This window comes from Alexandromys fortis, unplaced genomic scaffold, assembly GCF_014885135.2.
Source record: "Alexandromys fortis isolate MF-2015 unplaced genomic scaffold, M_Fortis_MF-2015_v1.1 scaffold_87, whole genome shotgun sequence".
NCBI lineage: Eukaryota > Metazoa > Chordata > Mammalia > Rodentia > Cricetidae > Alexandromys > Alexandromys fortis.
Genome location: NW_026067971.1, coordinates 5227022 through 5247031, shown reverse-complemented (window position 1 = coordinate 5247031; position 20010 = coordinate 5227022). Strand labels below are relative to the sequence as shown.

The 20010-nt window shown below is 48.4% G+C and overlaps 1 protein-coding gene across 5 annotated transcripts in view; it reads right to left on the bottom strand.

Moving 5' to 3' along the window:
- Lrrc8b (leucine rich repeat containing 8 VRAC subunit B) overlaps window positions 1-11184 on the bottom strand; it is a 63295-nt gene extending 52111 nt beyond the window's left edge. The window contains exon 1 of one of the 5 annotated variants that reach the window (XR_007594230.1): window positions 10391-10550. The gene's annotated coding sequence lies outside the window, so the exon portion shown is untranslated. Of the gene's footprint in view, window positions 1-10390; window positions 10551-11083 lie in introns of those variants that run through there. The other 4 variants (XM_050155760.1, XM_050155762.1, XM_050155759.1 and 1 more) reach the window with 4 other exon arrangements.
- Between the last annotated feature and the right edge of the window lie 8826 nt (window positions 11185-20010).

Genomic DNA, 20010 nt, shown 5'->3' with positions numbered 1-20010 from the left:
TGGCACAATGTCTTAAGCTTTTGACTATGTAGTCTTATTTTGGCAATAATACTTACCCATGTGCAAATAAGCTTTTAAGCCCACATATCTCATGAAGGGACAGTTTTCTAAGAAAAATTTCATCTGTGTTATGTGTATGTATGAGTGAGTGTGTCTGAGAGTGAGTGTGTGTGTTTGTGACCGTGCACCAGGGAAGCTATGTGAAAGTCAAAGAGAACTTAGTAGTCTCTCCTTCCATCATGTCGGCTCCAGGGATCGAATTCAGGTCCTCAGGCTCGGTGACAGATATGTTTATCCAATGAGCCATCCCACCTGCTCCATCATCAAAGTTCTAATAGACTTGATGTCGGACATGAGTAAAATAACTCAACTTTCAAGCGTTTGATAGTATTTAAACCTTAGTTGTGATAAGAACTGTAAAAATACATTAGGTATACTGTGTTTGTATACATGTGTCAAAAGAATATAATATGATAACCAAGATTAAACTTCTTTTTTATTTTGTTTTGTTTTTCGAGACAGGGTTTCTCTGTGTTGCTTTGGAGTCAGACCTGGAGCTAGCTCTTGTAGACCAGGCTGGCCTCCAACTCACAGAGATCCACCTGCCTCTGCCTCCCTAGTTCTGGGATTAATGGTGTGTGCCACCACCGCCTGGCCCAAGGTTAAACTTCTAAGCACATGCATGTTACACCCAGATAATGCTTCGGAGAAAATGAGTTTTATGATTAAAACATCTGTATAAATTTCCTGTCTTTTGTAGCAAATCTTTAAATTACTTTTTAAATAAACAGTGATGGACACCAAGACATTTTTATTTAATTTAGCTTCTACTGGGAATACTTAAGTTAGTCTTTTTTTGGGAGAAAAAATCAATATTTAAGTCATCAGAAATATCATATTTGTACTTATATTGACGAAAAATGTTAACTTCTATCTTTACACATGACAAAGGCGGATACCCACAGACTCTGCTCTAAACACCCGAGCCTCAGAACAGTGAAGACGACCTAAAAAACCGACTTCTGATAGAGAGAAAAAGCCGGATTGTGCCAGAAAATTACGAAAGCTGTCTCCAGTATCCCTGTCACCAAACCTAGAGTTCCGAATTAGGTTTGTACTCAGGACTCTCCAAACCCACACCAGGCTGCCATTTTGGTAACTTGACACAGATTAAAGCCACCTGTGAAGAGGAGGGATCCCTCCATCAACCTGGATGATTGAAGGGGAAGGACCCAGTCTACTGTGGATAATGCCATCCCTGGGCAGGTGGTCCTGGGTGCTATAAGAAAGCAGGTCGGACAAGCTACGAGAGCGAGCCAGCAAGGAGCACCCCTCCGGGGCCTCTGCATCAGCTCCTGCCTCCCGGTTCCTGCCCTGTCTTCTCTCAGACGAACTGTAGCTATAACCCAAACAAATGCTTTTGATCAGTGTTTTATCACAGCAACAGAAACTTAGCTAGGGCATCTATGAATAGTGCTTGTATCGTGTCTTAAATATGCTAACCTTTTCTAACCTTTAAAGAGATTTCTTCCAAAACACCAGTTGAAAGCACACCTGTTGTATCTGTTAATCTCTGGAATTGGGAGTGCGCAAGTCACGCTTCTCTCCTGGCTCTCCCCTGACTATGTTTATTGAACGCCCACAGGACGCCAGGCTGAGGCCTGGTTCAAGAAGCCCAGGAGATGAGAAAACATGCTCATCACCTGGAAGGAACACCAGACAAGAGGCTGTTCTCCGGCATCAGTCCTGAACAAGGACCAGAGGCAGCAAGGAGAAGCGGGTAGGGCAGGGGTGATGGGGGTGATGGAAGAAAGGCCTTCAGGGATGCCAGCTACGGTCTTCAAAAGAACCAGGCTTGAGAGAAAAACATCAGTTTACCGAGAATGCTCAGGGAACAGGAAGAAACATCACCACAGAGTGCGGCCATCTTGTCTCGGCACCCCCCCCCCCCCCCGTGTTACAAATGGCTTAAGATGTGTTTGAGTGCGTGCGAGTGTGCATACCACGTCCACGGAGCAACCACTGGGGACACAGAAACTGTGGAGTGGCAACAGGTGGTACCAAACAGTTGCCAGGACCGGACAGGAGACTTTGTGATTCTGCACACCTGGGCATCGGCACCTGCTCACTTTCACAGAAGGAGCCCGCCACCTGACAGGGTGACATTTGCCTTTTAAGGAGATCCCTGTGGTGTGCACAAGAGATTGGGCACCTCCACTGAAGTGGGGGAAGAGATGGACAGACTCCAAATTAAGTATCAGCCAAAAGATAATCACGGGTGTTCCTAGAACGGACGCACACAGTGAAGAAGCCGAAGGGGAAGGGTGCGGAGGGAGGAAGCGAAGGAAATGGCCTCTGAACAAACTATACCAGCTGCCAACGATACAGGCAGAAGTCTAAGGGGGAAACGGCAAGAGAAATGAACAAATTCCAGTAAATGTCCAGCTATTTTGAAAAACAAAACAAAACAGGAGGAGGGGGCTCCTAAAAGTAAACACATTTTGCGAGGGTAAAATCATTAGTGCGGTAACCGCAGGCCTGCTTATCCTGTGAGGCAGGTCCCGCAGGCTAATTTAATGACCGATGGGATCAAGTCATGTACAGCCACTGGTCCACGTGCCTGTTCTGGGAAGCTCACAGGTTGGCATGCTAGAGAGCCAACCAAGAATAGAGACAAAGTCTGCTTTCACAGAAATTATTACATCCTGCTGTCAGTAGGGGGACAGAACACCAACATCCAACCATAAAGCAAGGGACGAAAGACTGGGAGAGCAGGGTCAGAGGAGGGTCCTGTGAGGTCACTACTGGGACGAGAGGTAGTCATCTCTGACAACCTCATCTAGAGGTTTCCGCAGAACGAAGATCTCTGAGAGCTGCTGAGAGGAATCCAAGGTACCAGAAGAAGCGCATAGCGAGAGGCCCCGGTCACAAGGGTACTTGGGGGATGGTGGCTGAAACTTCTGGCACCTGGGCACAGCAGGGGCACAGCATAAACTGCCTGGGGGTATCCTGGCAACACACACACACACACACACACACACACACACACATAAATCTGGTACTCTGAGAAACTGCATCATGACTCACACAGCTGGGAGACAAGCCATGGCTCGCCCGAGGATGCTGCCCTTCTCGGCACGGAAACTGGGCCAGCTACAAACGTCGAGTTCTGCCTAGAGAGATAACGTTAGAAATCTTCAGATTAATAGAACTCACCTTAAATGCATCCACTCGATCAATCAATAAATAACCTGCGGTCCAGGGGCTTGAGAGGCCCCCTCAGGGATCAGCCACGGTCCTACCATGGTGGGGGGCGCACGGAAAGAGGGCGTCCTGGTTTCAGAGACCTTTTGAAAGAGAAAACAGTTTCCTCGCTGTCCTGCCTTGGCTCTGCTAGACGGGACAAGGACAAATGGCATTCCCTGCCAATGTACCTGCCAACGCATCCCCTGCCAACACAAACCTGAAAGCCACAGAGAGACTGGACATTGGGACAGCCCACTGGCCCTGAGACAGGCCATCCCAGCCAGACCTCTGGAATATTGCCCATGCTTGCTGCTCTATGGTCATTCTTGGCGCAGGTGGAGGAGCTGATTCCTCACAAATGTTTGTCTCCGAACGATCCACTTGCTAAGGATGCTGCAGGCCAGCTCCCAACTCTGAAAAGATCTTTATTACCCTTGTCCTGTCCAGCAGAGTCAAAAAGGGGAACAAACAGACAGGGAAATACTCTCAGTCTCTGCCACCGGCATGGAGGAAGCCCTCATTCTGTGTGTCTCCCATCATGGCAGGAGCAGGAGGGAACTGTTGCCCACTGGCCTGTAGGCTTTTAGGAGTTGATGGTTAAATATGTATCTGCTTGATGTGTCAAAGAAAAAAAAACAACCAAAAAGCCACCAATATTAGAGTTTGCTGGTGCAACACAAAGGAAGAGTAAAAGACTTCAACCATTCCCAAACCGTGTGGTCCCCCCTCTGGAACCGCACAGTGAGGCTGTACAGCTGTACACTAGACACACTCATTTCACACTCTCTCTGTGTGTGAGGGAGGGGATGAGGCGTGGGTATGTGACAGTCAAGTACCGTATCAGCACTGGACCACGTCTCCATCTCCACAGACACCCATTTGAATGACAGTTCCAAACAGAAGGAGCCAAGAAGAATCTGCATGTCCATACCTAGGCTGCTTACATCTGAGCTCATTTCAAGCCACCACCCCGTCCCCCTTTAGTTACTGGAGTTTGTGGGTCAGCTTTTGTCTCTAAAGTCACCATTCAGCCTCCGACCGACCACAGCACATTGTACATGTGTCCACAGCCTTCTCTGTGTCCCTCCTAACAACCATGACCACTATGGAGAGTCTCCCGTGTCTTCAGCAGCTGCCATTCTGACTCCAATAACCACCAGCTCTGTGAACACTGAGACCAGAGGGGGCTTTGCTTAACATCGCTTCCCCACGACCTGGCACAGGACCTGGTGTGCAGCAGGTCACTAATGGTTACTTAAAAACAGCATGAAACTCTATCAAGAGTGGAAAAGCTTAGCAACATCACTCATTCATCAGGGGATCATCCAAAATTATTCACTTCAAGGCTGAGGACTAGAAAGGCTTGGCTGTTTGTTGATCAAATGATACAGGAATAATTGTGTTGCTCTTGGGGTTATAAACTGACTTTGGAGACAATTTTGTTAAGTTTGACTGAGAAGTTAAGGACATTCACTTAGATACAATGATCAGTACAAAAATACTTCTATTTGGCAGGCGGTGGCAAATGCCTTTGATCCCAACACACTGGGAATCAGACAGGTGGATCTCTGAGTTCAGGGCCAGCCTGCTCTACAGAGTGAGTTCTAGGACAGCCAGGGCTACACAGAGAAACCCTGTATTGAAAAAAATGAAACAAAACAAAACAAAAATATAACTTTTAAAATAGAGGGTTCATGAAAAAAGCTAGGTCAAATTAAAATGGGAAAGTTACCACTTCCTTTGCCAGACACAGTATCACACATTTTATATAAAATGTTTCCCCTTGTTCACCATGTGTCCTTAGTACCTCAGTTTACAGATCAGGAAGCTACATGTGAGAGACTGTACATACCCACTGACTGAAAGGCTGTACACACAGGGAGAGACAGGCAGACTGTACATACCCACTGACTGAAAGGCTGTACACACAGGGAGAGACAGGCTGTACACAGAGAGGCTGTACACACAGTGAGAGACAGGCTGTACACACAGGGAGAGAGAAACTGTACACATAGGGAGAGACAGGCTGTACACAAAGGGAGAGAGAGGCTGTACACACAGGGAGAGAGATGTACACACAGGGAGAGAGGCTGTACATACTCACTGAGCAAGAGGCTTTATACTGGGGGAGAGACAGATTCAGAATTCCTGCCAAAGCCATTTGATTTCATGAGTCATTGTTTAATCTATGCTGTTTTTAATCTAAGAAATACATGCTGACAGTGAGTAAATCATACATTGCTAAACCTGGCATAGTGGTGCACGCCTTTAATCCCAGCACTAGAAGACTGAGGCAGGTAGATCTTGAGTTCAAGGCCAGCCTGGTCTAAGGGAGAGTTCCAGGAAATCCAAGGCTACAAATAGAGACCCTGTCTCAACAAATAACAACCATTGCTTCTGCCACTCAAACACACCTATCTCAGTCCCACGACAAGGTATTATCCAACAATATGATAACCACCAACTGGGGCAAATGCTCAAACATTTAAAATAGGATTTGAAACCAATAGAGAAGGAATATTCAGGGCTATAGAGACATTTATTGAAGACATGTTAACACATACATACCATGTTAACATGTTTGGTTTGAGATTGTGTATCTACCCTGATGGGCCTGGAATGCAGATATCCGCATCCTGCTGAGGGCTGGGATTAAGGCATGTGCCATCACATCCAGCAGTTCTTAAAAAGTCTATATTTTTAAGATTGAAAGTATATATTAAACATGTTAGACCAGATATAGTAGCACATGCCTTTTATCCCAGCACTTGGGAGGCAGAGGCAAATCAATCTCTGTGAATTCAAGGCCAGCTTGGTCTACACAGTAATTTCCAGACCAATCGGGGTTACACAGTATGATGTTAAAAAACAAACAAAAAAAACCAACTAAGCATGGCAGTGGTGGCACACGTCTTTAATCCCAGCACTCAGGAGGCAGAGGCAGGTAGATCTTTGTGAGTTTAAAGCCAGCCTGTTCTACAAGAGCTAGTTCCAGGACTAGAACTAGCTAGGACTGAGAAACCTGCCTCAAAAAGCCAAAACCAAACCAAACAAAAACAACAAAAAACTAAGATCCCTAAGACGCTCATATTTAAGAACAAGATGGGAAGTGTGACAGAGGTCAACAGCCTTTGCTGGTGACCTGAGCTTGATTCCTCCTGGACGCAGCCACCTGCCTCGGTGTTCCCCAGCCCAGCTATCCTAAGCAACGGAAGACAAGAGTACCGACCTGCGCAGTAGTCAAAATAATAATAGACTATCTCAAAAACAATATGGAAGAAGAAAGCCTGGCCCTTGGAAGCTGTCATCTAGCCCTTACACACACCCCTCCCCTCACACAAAGAAACAGGGGAAAAATGAAAATTAAAGAATCAGTGTTTGGATACTTGCCATCCTGTCTTTCCTAAGAGTGTGAACCCCTGTACTCTGTGCCTGGGACTAACTATGGCCACAAGTGGCCATCATGAGCACGGCCTTCTAGGCAATGACATGTAGTATTGGAAGCTCCCAACAAGTTTTCTCACAAGACTGCAAGCTGATGCCTTCCCCTCTCCTTCCAGGCCTTCTTTCTGCCAGGTGGAACTAGGCTGTGGTAACTAAAGCTTCCCCCTTGGACTATAAGGGCCTTACAGTATGAATGGTAGAGCCAATAAATGGAAACCGTCTTCCCAGAAGACAATAGAGCCATCATATACCTCTTGCTTGTCCGTGTGTGTGTGTGTGTGTGTGTGTGTGTGTGTGTGTGTGTATGAGCTTGTCTCATCCATGAAACCCCCCCAAACACAACCGGATCAGAATTCACTATGTAGCCCAGGCCGCCTTGGATTTGTGGTAATCCTCCGGTGTTACTGTCCCAAATATTAGGATTACAAGCATTATCACCTTGCCTAGCTGTCAATTAACTCTTTTACTAGCTGAGAAAGGGAAGCAAACATCACTTTGTTTAGGTCATTGCTCTGTGATTGCTGACTGGGAGCTAATCTTAACTAAGCCAGCAACTCATCCAAAGTGACGGCAAAGGTCAGATGCAAGTCCTCCGGCATGCAGGCTTCATGCTCTCAGGCAAAGTTTGAAGAATTCTGATTTGAAGTTTTCAGGATATTTTTTGTGTGGTAAGGGAATGTTGCAAAAAGCTAAAAAAAAGGTTTGAAGAAAGATAATAAAGGAAGGCTCAGACGTGCTCTTAATCCTGCACACTCAGAATTAAGGAAAATGACAAAATGAAGTGTAACACTGAAGACCTGGGTCTCCACCAGAGAGGGGCAAAGCAAAGTCTCAGTCTTTTACCACAGTACTTAGGAGGCTGGGGAGCTGGAAACAACAAAAACAACCAAGCACGGGCATCTCCCGTGTTTGATGGTGGGTAGTACAGAGAGGCCCTGTGTGAAAGGTGGGTCAGACAGACAGACGGACAGGCAGGAAAGAACTGTAAAGTGGTCTGAATTCAAAGAAGCACGTCGTAGTTCAAATAGTCTGGAGAGGGACAAAGAGAGTCACGTGACCCACATCAAAGGCCGCCTGAAGGTCAGCAAGCCAAAGGAAAAGGTCAAGGTTGAAGCTGGGCGCCCAGTCCATCCCCCTTTACTCTTTCCTAAGAGCACTGAAGGAGCAAACTTAACTGTGTTGCAAGTGAGAGCAGAACTAGAGGAAGGGAAATCTCAGGAGAGAAAGTTCACTATCACCTGATTTCTAAACGACTTCATGTCTGGTAAAAGAACTGTTTTGCAGAGAAAAGGAAATCAGTGGAGGTGTGAGGGGAGCTTAGACATGACAGCCGAGGCCGGGGAGACAGCCCAGCAGACAAACACAGCTTCAGAGCCACTGATGCCAGAGTTCATTCCCTGAGACTCACACACTGGTAGAAGGCAGAGTTGTCCTCTGACCTCCACATGTGTGTTGTCGCATGCAAGAGCCGGCACACACGCTTCATACACACGTCACACATGCGGCACATGCATCACACATGCACAAGTCTCTCTTTTCTTTTTTAAGAAAATGCAGTTGAAATATGTAAGTCGAAAGTAGCCAACAGCAATAAGTATGCAAATAAACAGTCACGATGTGGGTTGGGAGAAAATCCACAACTGTTTTGGGAAATTCTAGACGGCACTGGTGTCTTTTAGGGGGCCACAGAACCCAGTTGTTTGCTGCTACATCGGAGCTCTGGGACTAGGCATCGTGGAGAGCAAGGCCTATGACAAGTTCACTAACCATCCACCAGCGTCGAGAAACACAGCATAATGAGAACCCGTTCGTTTCCAATAACATCCGAGAGCAACACAGGGATGCCGGGAGAGAGAAGAAACTGGAAATTCAGCGAGAGATGATGCCGAACAAAAATCAGGCATTGGGTTTTGCATGAACGGTTGAAATAAAAATGAACACAATATACTCCTATATGACAATTTCAAGAAACATTTACAAGTTAAAATTTCTGATGAATAAATAATAAATTAAAAAAAACTTTTCCCTTTCAAATTCAGAAAACAAATGGAAAAGAAGCATCAGGTCACGGAGGGCAAACACCCATGTGGTCATCTAAAACACTCAGGTCACCTGGTGTCCTCTGCAAATTTTATTGCTTAGAGCTATGTTTAATTCATGTTGCTGTTTTCACTCCGAGGATTATGAAAATTAAAACAGTAGTGGGGAACTGTGATGGGGATCGCCAGCAGGCGGAAAACAAATCTCAACACGTCAAAGGCAATCGCTCATAGTGTGAACACGTGTATCTGAGGTTCATGTTGGAACAACCTTCTGATCAGAAAAAAAACCCACTCAGTCTAACTCTAACACAAAGATTACGTCCCCCACTTGGGAAACCAGGCATAAGAGAAGCGGTGTGACTCAAAGTGTCCTCATAGACAACTCTGCTTCCACATGCCTGACGTTTAGCTCCTAGCAGCCTCAGGCATGTTAGGGCTTAAGGTTTTAAATCGCACAGGCCCAGTTACCTGGGGATTAACTGTCATTTCTTAAGCCCTTCAAGAGTGGACCTGCTCACTGGGAAAGCTCGGGGCAAAAGAAAATGACTTTGGCATCCAAGACTCAACATTTTAGGTTCTTAGGCGGCAGACTTTGTGCATGTGATGGTACCAGAACTGTAACATCGCACTTTGCCATACATCTTCCAGACCTAGATTTAGGCTTAGAACATAGCTAATAAAATCACATACTCTCACTGTTACTGAGGGACACTGACCCCCCCAGCCTCGCCCCTGTTAAGCCCGTGGAGCCACACTCCCAGTCTCTAACTTCTTCTTGGTCTACACTGAACAAATTACGTAAACTGGTCTCACACTTTACAATTTTAAAAAGTTTTACTCATATCTTTATATAGCTGATCCCTCTCCTCCCCACCCCCGTTTCTGGTAGGGTAGAATGTACTCAAGGAAACCCACTCATTGGTGTTGACTTTTAATTTAGGTTTGTTCTCTGGGATGGGGGGAGCAAGGGGTTCCCAGTGGTGTTTTTTCCTGACCACACGCTAAAGTCTTCCACAAACATCAGGTGACTACAGGCAACCTATGGACTTTGGGAAGTCAGTCGAGGACATGGATTAAGGAGCCTCTTCCCTTCTGACCTGCCAGCACCTGCAGCCAGGAGGAGGAACCTCCAAGAGTCTTCCAATGGAAATTAGTTGACCCCTTCTAGCTCAGATACTAAAATCACAGTTGTAGGCCGGTAAATACCCAAGAGCATAAAATGTCTATCGACAGGAGGCGCCAGGGCAGGGGGCAAACGTCGGCGACCCAATGTGGACCCCCTTGAGTGGGCCGTGCTCACCAGCGACGTGACCCCGGGTGGAGGAGCAGGGTCCCCTCCCCGCAGTCCCCAGGACACACACAGGTGCGCACTCAGCCGTGGGAGCAGCGGAGGCACCGCCTGGGTGCGGCCGCCCCCTCCCCTCGCCCGCAGTGACCCCCAACATCCCGGAGAGGTGGCGCGTGGGGACCGCGCCCTCCCTCTCGCGGGGGCGTGGGAGCCGCGCGGCCGCCGCTCAGCTGGCGACTGTGCCACCTGCCCGCTGCGGACTCCCAGGTGAGGCGCGGCCAGGTAACCGCACCTGCCCTGCGGCCCCCCACCTGCTGCTGCCGCCGCCGCGTCCCCTTTTTCCCCCCTGGGCCCCGCGGTCCCCACCTACCTTGGCGCCCAGAGCCCCCCGGGGCCCGCGCTGCCCGGCCGGGGCGCGCCGAGCGGCCGGCGCTCGCACTCGGCCGGCGACTGCGCCTCAGCGGGAAGCCCCGGCGCTGCCCGGCTCGCCGCCCCGGAGCGGCTCCATTGTGACGCGGCGCGCGCAGCCGGCCAATGGGCGAGCGGCGGCGCGAACCGCTGACTAAGTTCCCGGGCGGAGGAGGAGCGGAGCGCGCGGCCGGCAGCGCGGGCGAGCGAGCGAGCGGGCGGGCGGGCTGGAGCCGGGGACGCGCAGCGCCGCCTCCGAGCCGCCCCTGTCCGGATCGCTCCGCCGCCGCCGTCGGGCCAGAGTGTCCGCCCGGCCTTGGGACGGACCGCGGGTCCCGGTGACTCACCCTCCTGCTGCAGACAAAGCGCTGCTGCCATCTCCCCGAGCCAGCGCCATGCGGCCACCCGCCCCGGTACTCTCGCCCAGCCTGGCATCCGCGGTGCATGGCAGCCACACGCGTTGCCAGGAGCTGGGGCTGCATTCCAGAAACCCAGGAACCGGGGTTTAAGGCTGTTCCGCCCCAGCAAAGGACCCCGGCCTTCTCACGTGTGCACCGCTGAAAAACTTGTTACCGACAGAACTTGGGCCCCCGGGAAGGGTGGGGTGCGCAATGCAGGGCCTGCCTTGCAGCTGAAATCTTTTAACGCTCTTTACCTGTGTGACTGGAAACGTTACAGGGCTCCTGAAAGGAGGGTTTCCACTAGTGCCAAACTAAGCAGCTCGAGCTGGCTTCTGGGCCTCCAATACCATCCTTTCCAGTGTCCTATCTTTGGCGTGAGGTGACAATAGGGTAGAGAGACTACACCCAGTAATAGTATTTCATTGTTGATGGCCACCTGCCCCACCCACTCGCTTCTTCTGTTCAGTGGCCCTGCTTTTGAAGATTAACCAAGTGACTTACAAGTTAAGCAAACATTTAATCCGAATCCAGAAATTTGGGCGATTTTATTATCTTCCTCGAATCCTTGACTCATCCACACCCTCCCTGTTCTTTAAAACAAAAACAAACAACTCAGTCTTTGTCCAGGTCATTCCTAGCACAACGATTCAATTCAGCAAGATTTGTGTCTCTTAGTTGCTATGGTAATCGCATCCCTATTTTAACAAAAAGGGGTAACAAAACACTCCCAGGGGGCTAAAATAAAGACAGCACTTAGGTCACCTGATCCTTTGGGCACCAACTACCCTGTACACATTTGAGCTACTTAAGACTGGGCTGTGTCCCATAGAGACCCGTCAGATCAGAACCCCAGCCCAAGCCGCTGCTCTGTCCTGTCCTTGTCCAGTCTATTCTGGGTGGCAGCTGTTTGAGTCTGGAAGTAAAAGTTGGAACCGTGAGGGCAGATGGCTCAGCAGTTAAGAGCAGACACTGGTGTGGCTCACAACTGCCTACTACTCCAGTTCCAGGTGATCTGACACCCTCTTCTGGCTCGTGAAGGCAGCCACAGCCACACACGTGGTGCCCATACATGCGGCACCTACACACATGGCACCCACACACGTGTCATGCACATTGTAGCACACACATGAGGCACACACACAAATCTTTTAAAAGTTTCTTTCATTTGAACTCTCAACATATTGTTATTAAATTGTGCGTGTAGCCCTTGTGCACACATCTGTTGTTCTAGACGTATGACCCTCAGACGGCTTGCCACAGGGACAAAGATTTTGAGTATCATTTTGAAAAAAAAAAAAATAAGTGCTGTAAGCGAACCAGGCTCTAAGATCAGAACGTTTCTGTTTGTTTGTTTGTCTGTTTTGGGCCTGCCTTGAACACTTTAAATTTTTTCAAAGTAAACGCTTCGGGCCCCAAGATGAGAACATTTTAAATTGGAAGTTTCTGATTTCACAACCTTGTCTGAATATTTGAGAAGTGATGTTTCCTCTTTCAAGACTGTGAACACAAAATGTCTTTTTGTCACAGCAACATGGTTGCTCGTGTGATTTGGGGCAGTTACTTAACCCCTTAGTGGCCTCATCTCTACAGCCAGAAATTATAGACTTGATGGTCAGTCAGTTCAAATCCCAGCCCAGAGGTGACACATATTAAAACCAACTTTCTTGTCTGTTAACATTAGTAGGAAGCAACAGTGGTCAGGTTCATTAACAACATCTCGATGTTGACAAATACAGATGTTGCTGTTAAATAGGATTGCTGTATTTACATCCTCGTTTTCATCAGCAAAGTCACCTCCTGTGATGGCAGTCATTATTACTGACAGTGGAGGAACCAGATGGATGACGTCATAGGAAGCTTGTGAACCCCGGGGATCGTTTAGGTCTTTCTTCTTCCTCCACCTTATACCCTGTGTGCATTGTGCATTGTGGTGCAGAGAAAGGTCAAAGGCCTTGACTGTTGTTCTCAGAGGAAATTCAAACACTGTGCACGTCCACATCATCTGGGTCCATAATAAGAGCCCATTTGGTGTCTGGAAATCTTTGACACCCTAGGGTAGGTTTGCAACGAGAAGTATAAAAGCTGGTTGGTTTTTGTGCTTTTGATATTAAATCAGCAATCCCTGAAAACAGAACCCTAGGAGCTTGGAATATGTTTAGAGTATTTGTGATTCTCCGATCATTTTATTTCAGTAAGAGAAAAAACTCAAACACCCACCCATGGTTTCCACAGGCAAATATACCCAAGTGTAATAAAAAGGAATAAAAATTGTTTTGTCGATATGAAGCCCTTGCTATGTGAGATATCAAAGAAGCCAAAACCTGGTCTGTGACCATGGCAGGCCACAGTTTAGATGAGCAGTGTGTGGTGGCGCACACCTTTAATCCCAGCACTCGGGAGGCAGAGACAGGTGGATCTCTGTGAGTTCGAGGCCAGCCTGGTCTACAAAATGAATTCCAGGACAGTCAGGGCTACACAGAGAAACCCTGTCTCAAAAAGCAAGACAAAAACAAACAAATACCCTGTGTACACACAGCTGAGAGAAGGTGGGACAGAGACTAAGGCCAGACAAAGCCTCGGGAGAAGAAGCTTAAACTCGGTTCTGAGTGGTGGGCTGGAGGAGGGTTCCAGGCTGTCTTCTTTTTGTCTTATCCACTCCACACACTGTCTTAAAATGGTGGTTTATCTTCAGGCTCTCTCTGGCAAGCTGTAGATTAGAGAAGCCAAAATAAAATTATCTAGCTTTGTACCATGCCCGAGTCCTGCGGGTGGTAGGGTCTTTACATCCATGGGTCAAAGGCAAGAAGTCCCAGGAGTGTGGTCAGTTCCTCTGCACAAATGTCACAAGCAAAGTCACAAATGTTAGAAAATAAGTGCTACAAGTTTGCCATCTCCTAGGCGACCTCTGTGACCCCACGAAGGAATTTCCTAACATGGGATTGGCTGGTCTCTCCCGTGTTGATTTCCTGAAATGAGACAGAGAACTCTTTGAGTGCCATACAGTGCGCTAATGCATGTGGCTGCCTTGATGAGAAGAACTTTCTGTGATCTTAGGAGGCAGAATGACATCCAGCAGTAATAGCTCTTTGTCAAGGGGCTGGAGAGATGGCTCCGTGGTTAAGAGCGTGTCCTGCTCTTCCACAGGATGCTCCCAGCACCCACGTCACTAGACTCCCAACCACCTGTAACTCCAGCGCCAGGGGATCCTTCTCAAACACATGTGCTCATGTGCACCTCCCCCACTTAAATGCACATAATTTAAAAATAAATAAATCTCATTTCAGCAATTCTTCAAATTCTATATTACAATAAGAATTTTTTATTAAATATATATGTGGTAGAGGTGAGGCTAGAATATCAAGACAACTATAGCAATTAATTTTCTTAGAGCTGTCGACTGTCTTCTGAAGAAAGGACACATCGTTTCTCTCTTTCCTCCTCCTCCTCCCTCTTCCTCCTCTTCTTCCTCCTTCTCCTCCTCCTCTCCTCCTCTAGACAGACTCTCATAGTGCAGCCCTGACTCACAGAGCTCCACCTGACTCTGCCTCCTGAGTGCTGGGATTAAAAGCACAACCCTGCCCACTTAGCATATTGCCTCCTAAAATAGACATGAGCTGGATTGCACACACTTTCACACACTTGCACACACACACACACACACACACACACACACACACACACACGCACGCACGCATGTTTGGGTTTCCCTGGAAATCCAGACTGGGGCTGTGCAAGGCCACCTGTGAGCATCCATGTCACAGTCCTCACTGTCTGCCCATCACAACTGGCATGGTAGGGCTCAGCTGGTCTATTACTTGTTTCTCTCACCCCTGTGACCAAGACCAGGTAAGCAATTTAACAGAAGGCGGCTTATTCTGACTTACGGCGGCTCTAGTGTACAGGCAGGGACAGCTTACAAGGCTGTGCAGAGGTGTGTGCAGTTGCTTGTACCCAGGCAGATGAAGAAGGAGAGAAAGAGAAATAGTCGGTTATCAACTGGCTTTTTCCTTTCCCTGTTTTAGCACCACCCTGAAGAAAGGTTCTCATGAGATCCACTGATCCACCCCCACCACCACCACACACACACACACACACACACACCTCCAGGGGGAGCATCTGTGAGTATCTAAACACATACATAGGGTCCTGAGCCAAGATTTAAAAGTAGGGTGTTGTATCAGAGTGCTGTTTTGCTTGAGAACCTTTCTTCAGGGTGGTGTTCAGCAGGCCCCTTGCTATGACATTTCATCTCCATAGTTCACTTGATTAGATAAGAACATATGAGATTAGCTAGGGCATGTGAGGGCCATACCTTTGGGTGTGTCTGTGAGGACTTTTCCAGAGAAGATTAACTAGGGGGGAAAGAACAGTCCAGAAGGTTATACTAACCCCCCATCCCCCTCAGGGTCTTAATTGGCTAAAACAGAATTCTGGGAGGAAGAGGAAGTGAGCTCAGATGCCATGCTCCCCTCTCCCAGGCAGACGTGATGAAGCTCTGATCCAGGATGGATGTAGGCTAGAATCTTCCCAGTAAGCGCACCTTGGGGTGCTACACACATTAATAGAAATGGGCCAAGCAGTGTTTATATGAATACAGTTTGTGTGTTGTTATTTTGGGGCATAAGCTAGCCAGGCGGCCAGGAGCTGGGCTGTGGGAAGAGGCCTGCAGCTCTTACTACAGGTGGCAACAGGGTCAGTCTTTTAAGTTGCAAACTTACATTTCCTCTATAGGGCAGCATGTTGGATCTCACAGTTGGTAGCTATGTCTTCGTGATGTGCTCCATCATGGATCCCCCAGGTTTACTGCATGGGACTGAGGATGTTGTTGCTGTTAAAGGGTTGCTCTGACCTCCTTAGACTCTCAGTGATCCTGGTTTAGAGATGAACTTTGCTTGAGCCTGAAACACATTCCAAGAATGACCTTGAGAGTGAGCTCCCTGGGGAGGACTCCCAGCCAGGCGTGGAGCCTGGGTTAGTGTCTGCGTGCTTGCAATAAGGTAGCCTGACCGAGAAAGGCAGACTGCCATTGGTTGGCTTTGCGCTTCTGCCCATCACTTAGTGTAGTCCCAGCCTAAACTAGTCCCAGCCAGTCTACACCGTGCTCATCGAATCTTGGCGGCTCTCCCCTGAGTCCTTTCCCCTGGAGAAAACACAGTTCCTGCAGGAAGAAGCCTGATGTCCTCTGCTGATCTGTCTTCTGGGAATTTGTCCAAATATTCCTTTGAAAGTTTCCCATGCATCGCATTTAAAGGAAAGACGCTGTCATCTCGGTCACACTTTGAGTCCAGCAGGGCAGCCAGGCCCTTGCTGACTCTTGCCCATAAAAAGGAGGTGATACCTAAGGAAATATGGGTGAGTGGAGCCAGGCAGAAAGCCCACAGGAAGGTCAGTGGCACTCCCCTGCTCCCATGAGTGTGCTGCAAAGCATTTCAATGGGTCCTCTTTATGTGGGAGACAGAGGTTCTTGCTGGGAGCCCTGTGAGAACCAATAACCCCACCCAAGATCGTTGAGATCTGGGCAAGAAGTCTCCTGGTGCTGGGAAAGTGGCTTCCCACCAGACCCTCTGCCTCAGCTGGACTTTGGTATCCCCCTCCACTCAGTAACTGTGTTTTGATTTTATGACCCAATAAAAGACCATTTGTTGTTTTTTATCTATCTATCTATCTATCTATCTATCTATCTATCTATCTATCTATCTATCTATCCATCTACCTATCTATCTTGGAGACAGGGTTTCTCTGTGTAGTTCTGACTGTCCTGGAACTCACTTTTATAACCCAGGCTGGCCTTGAACTCAGAGATCCTGCCTCTGTTTCCTAAGTGCTGCTATCAAAAACGTTTGCCACCTTCGCCAGTTCTATCTGCTGTTTTTAATACATGCTGAATGCTCGCCTTCATTCCCAAATGAAGTGAGTCTTCAAGAGCTCTGGGTTGTTAGACTGGGGACGAGTCTCTGACGTTAAGTGGGCATTTTTCTTTCCCATTGTGTTTCATCTGTCCTGGTCATGCGCCATAGTTTAGAATTATCAGCCATCATATCATTTGACTCACTCATTTATCTTAACAGATGGCTGTTCTGAACCAGGACAAACTCTAAGATTGTCCTGGGCATGCTAGTCCGCGTGGTGAGGGTGACCTTTGCCCACCAGAAGCTCAGTTGCACAGCGTTGTTCCTGAGGGTGCTAGACTGCCATGCCACACTAGTAAGCACTGCAATGAACTAAACTTCTAGACAGTTCCAGGGCCCCCTTCTCATGGGGCCTTGGCTTCTGAATTCTACATAAACTGCAACACACTTTTAATTATGTGCTATCTTTCCATTAATTTGTTCCTGTACACTTTTTATGTCTAATCACCATGCCCACGGACTGACCTTTCATTTCCGGAGAATATGAGAGTATTCTTGATCTTCAAGAAGCTTACCGTGCCGGGGCATAGTGGTACACACACTTAACCCCAGCACTCTGTGGCAGAGGCAGGCAGCTCTCTTTGAGTTTGGGGGCAGGCCTGGTCTACATAGTGAGACCCTGTGCAATAAACAAATGCCACCTTTTAAGAAGGCTCGAAGCTTGCAGAACTTAAAAGCACAGAGGGAATGTGTGAAAGCGCGTGTAAGATGCCGCAGAGTCTCTAACGGGGCACCTGCAAGTCTGGGGTCTTCCACCAACAACACGTTTCAGGAGCGCTCACTGGGACCTGGCTGTGAGAAGGCGGAACAGCAAAGATGCTCTTTGCCTCACTATAAGGTTGAGGAGTAAGGGTAGGTTGGACCTACACCATTAGGTTAAAGAGAAGAAAATGGCCCTGTTTGGTGTCCGTGTCGACTTCAGGCACTCAGGAGCCGAGGCAGGTGGATTGATGCAAGCAGGAGGTCAGTCTGACCTGTGTAACAAGTGTTGAAGACATTATAGAAACAATAGCAATGACAGCAGGTGATGTGGGATTCCCCTCTCTGTGCTGTGATTACCAGTAATGAATAATGAAACTGCTTTGGACCTATAGCAGGGCAGAACTTAGCTAGGCGAGGAAAACTAAGATGAATGTTAGGAGGGAGAAGGGCGGGGTCATGAGAAGCCATGATGTAGCCCTGCTGGAGACAGACACTGAAACTTTGGTGGTTAGCCACGGGCACGTGGCGATGGTGATACACAGATGAATAGAAATGGGTTAAATTAATAGCCAATAAGATACTAGAGCTAATTGGCCAAGCAGTGATCTAGTGAATACAGTTTCTGTGTAATTATTTCGGGGCTAACCGGCCAGGAACCAACACGCGGCCCCTCCTTCCTACAAGAAGGCACAGTGGAAGACATGCAAATACTCTTCAGGGCTAGTGACCATGGAGCGCTGTATGCCTGCCTGACCCGCTTGCAGCTGAGTTGGAGCTGGGGCAGCTGGAAGACTTCCTTGGGAAGCTGACGAACCCTGAGTTTTATCTAGCTGTGAAAAGAGGGAGCATGCCCGGGTTAGCCAGCTGCCAGCCATGCCCCACCACTCCCAGAAGGGGAATCCTCTGAGGAGGACAGGCTGTCACATTAAAAAGCAAAACAAGCCAGGCAGTGGTGGCTCACACCTTTAATCCTAGCACTTGGGAGGCAGAGGCAGGAGGATCTCTGTGAGTTTGAGGCCAGCCTGGTCTATAAGAGCTGGTTCCAGGGCAGCTAGGGCTGTTGTGCAGAGAAATCCTGTCTCAAAAAAAAAATAAAAATAAAAAACAAAACAAAACAAAAGCCAAGTGTCAGTCCCCACACTGAGGACAGCCAGAGAAACTGATCTGGATGAAGGTGATGTGGGCAGTGTGGGAAAAGGGGAGGAGATCGCTACAAATGAAAGGGGCGTCGTGGATGGAATCAACCCTGGCCTGAGCCCTCGGCTCCAGACCCCCAGATTACTGAGGAAGAGGACGTAGAAGAGCTGATGGACCACTGTCTGGAGAGAAGGGGTGGGGCATGGTTTAGGAGTCCCGAGCCGTGGGAGCCGTAAATGGAGGGCTATCAACCTCTGTCCTGCTATCCACACCATGCACACCTTGTTCCCCTGCCCTTCCCTCAGAGGAAGAAAGTCTCAGGTCCTGGGGCTGATGGGACCTGTTCCTTCATAGGCCTTTGAAGCTTAAGGAGCCACGTGAGCCATGAGAGCAGGTTTCCCAGCATAGTGCTTCCTGGATGTGGCGGATGTGAAGATGGGGAAGACTCTGGCTCTGGGTGGAGTAGAAGCCAGATTGTTGGACCAAAGGCAGATACAGGTGTGAGAAGGAACAGAACCCCACATCCGGGACGGTGAGGGGCAGGGGTGGGGCTGGATCCAGAATAGTGAGAAAAACATGCAGTCTGAAGAGAGAGAGAGAGAGAGAGAGAGAGAGAGAGAGAGAGAGAGAGAGAGAGAGAGAGAGAGTTAAAGAGGTAAGCAGAGGTAACTGCTACCCCCAAATGTCCCTGCCCCAGCTCTTACCTGGCCCAACACTTATCTCCTCCTGGGAGTGCTCCCAGCTTGAGCACCCTCAAGGGTTTAAGGCCTTGGCTACGTGGTAAAGCTGGGAAAAGTGCAGGGGTGAAGCAAGACCTTTAATGACGTAACACCTTGTTTAATCCATGACTTGATCTGGGATTCAACCTTCTGAGATGCAGGCTTCAAAGTTGGGTATGAGAGTGGCCCCTTAGGTAGCATGAGGCCATGGACGAACGGACAGATCCAGATCATAGCTGTGCTCTGAAAGATACTGTAAGCCTAAAATAAGCTGTATTTTTTTTTCTGGGGGGGGGTTTGAGAAATTAAAACCTGATGCCCATGAAGGAATTTAGGGGTTCAGCTGGAGTCTGTTCCTTTAGAGAGAAGACAGGTCTTCAAGAGCTGTCGGGGGCTCCAGTGTAGGTGGAGAAATTACAGGCAGCTTGATTACAAGCCAGATGAAGGACATTCATAGGGAGAGATGAAAACAGACACGTGGGTGGCAGAAATTTCACAATTTTTATATTTATTGTTGGGCGAACTTGACTGTGAGATGCGAAAGTCTTGCAGAATTTAGTTTGCTCATCAATGTGGTAGTAAGCAGATATGGCAGTTTGCACTTTGGGTGACGGAGGACAGAAAGGGTAGAGGCCAACAGTTCCTGTTCTGGAATTCCGTAGAGCTCACCCAACCTCCCGAAGGCCATACAGCAGCCTCTCTGGCTGTGTAGCT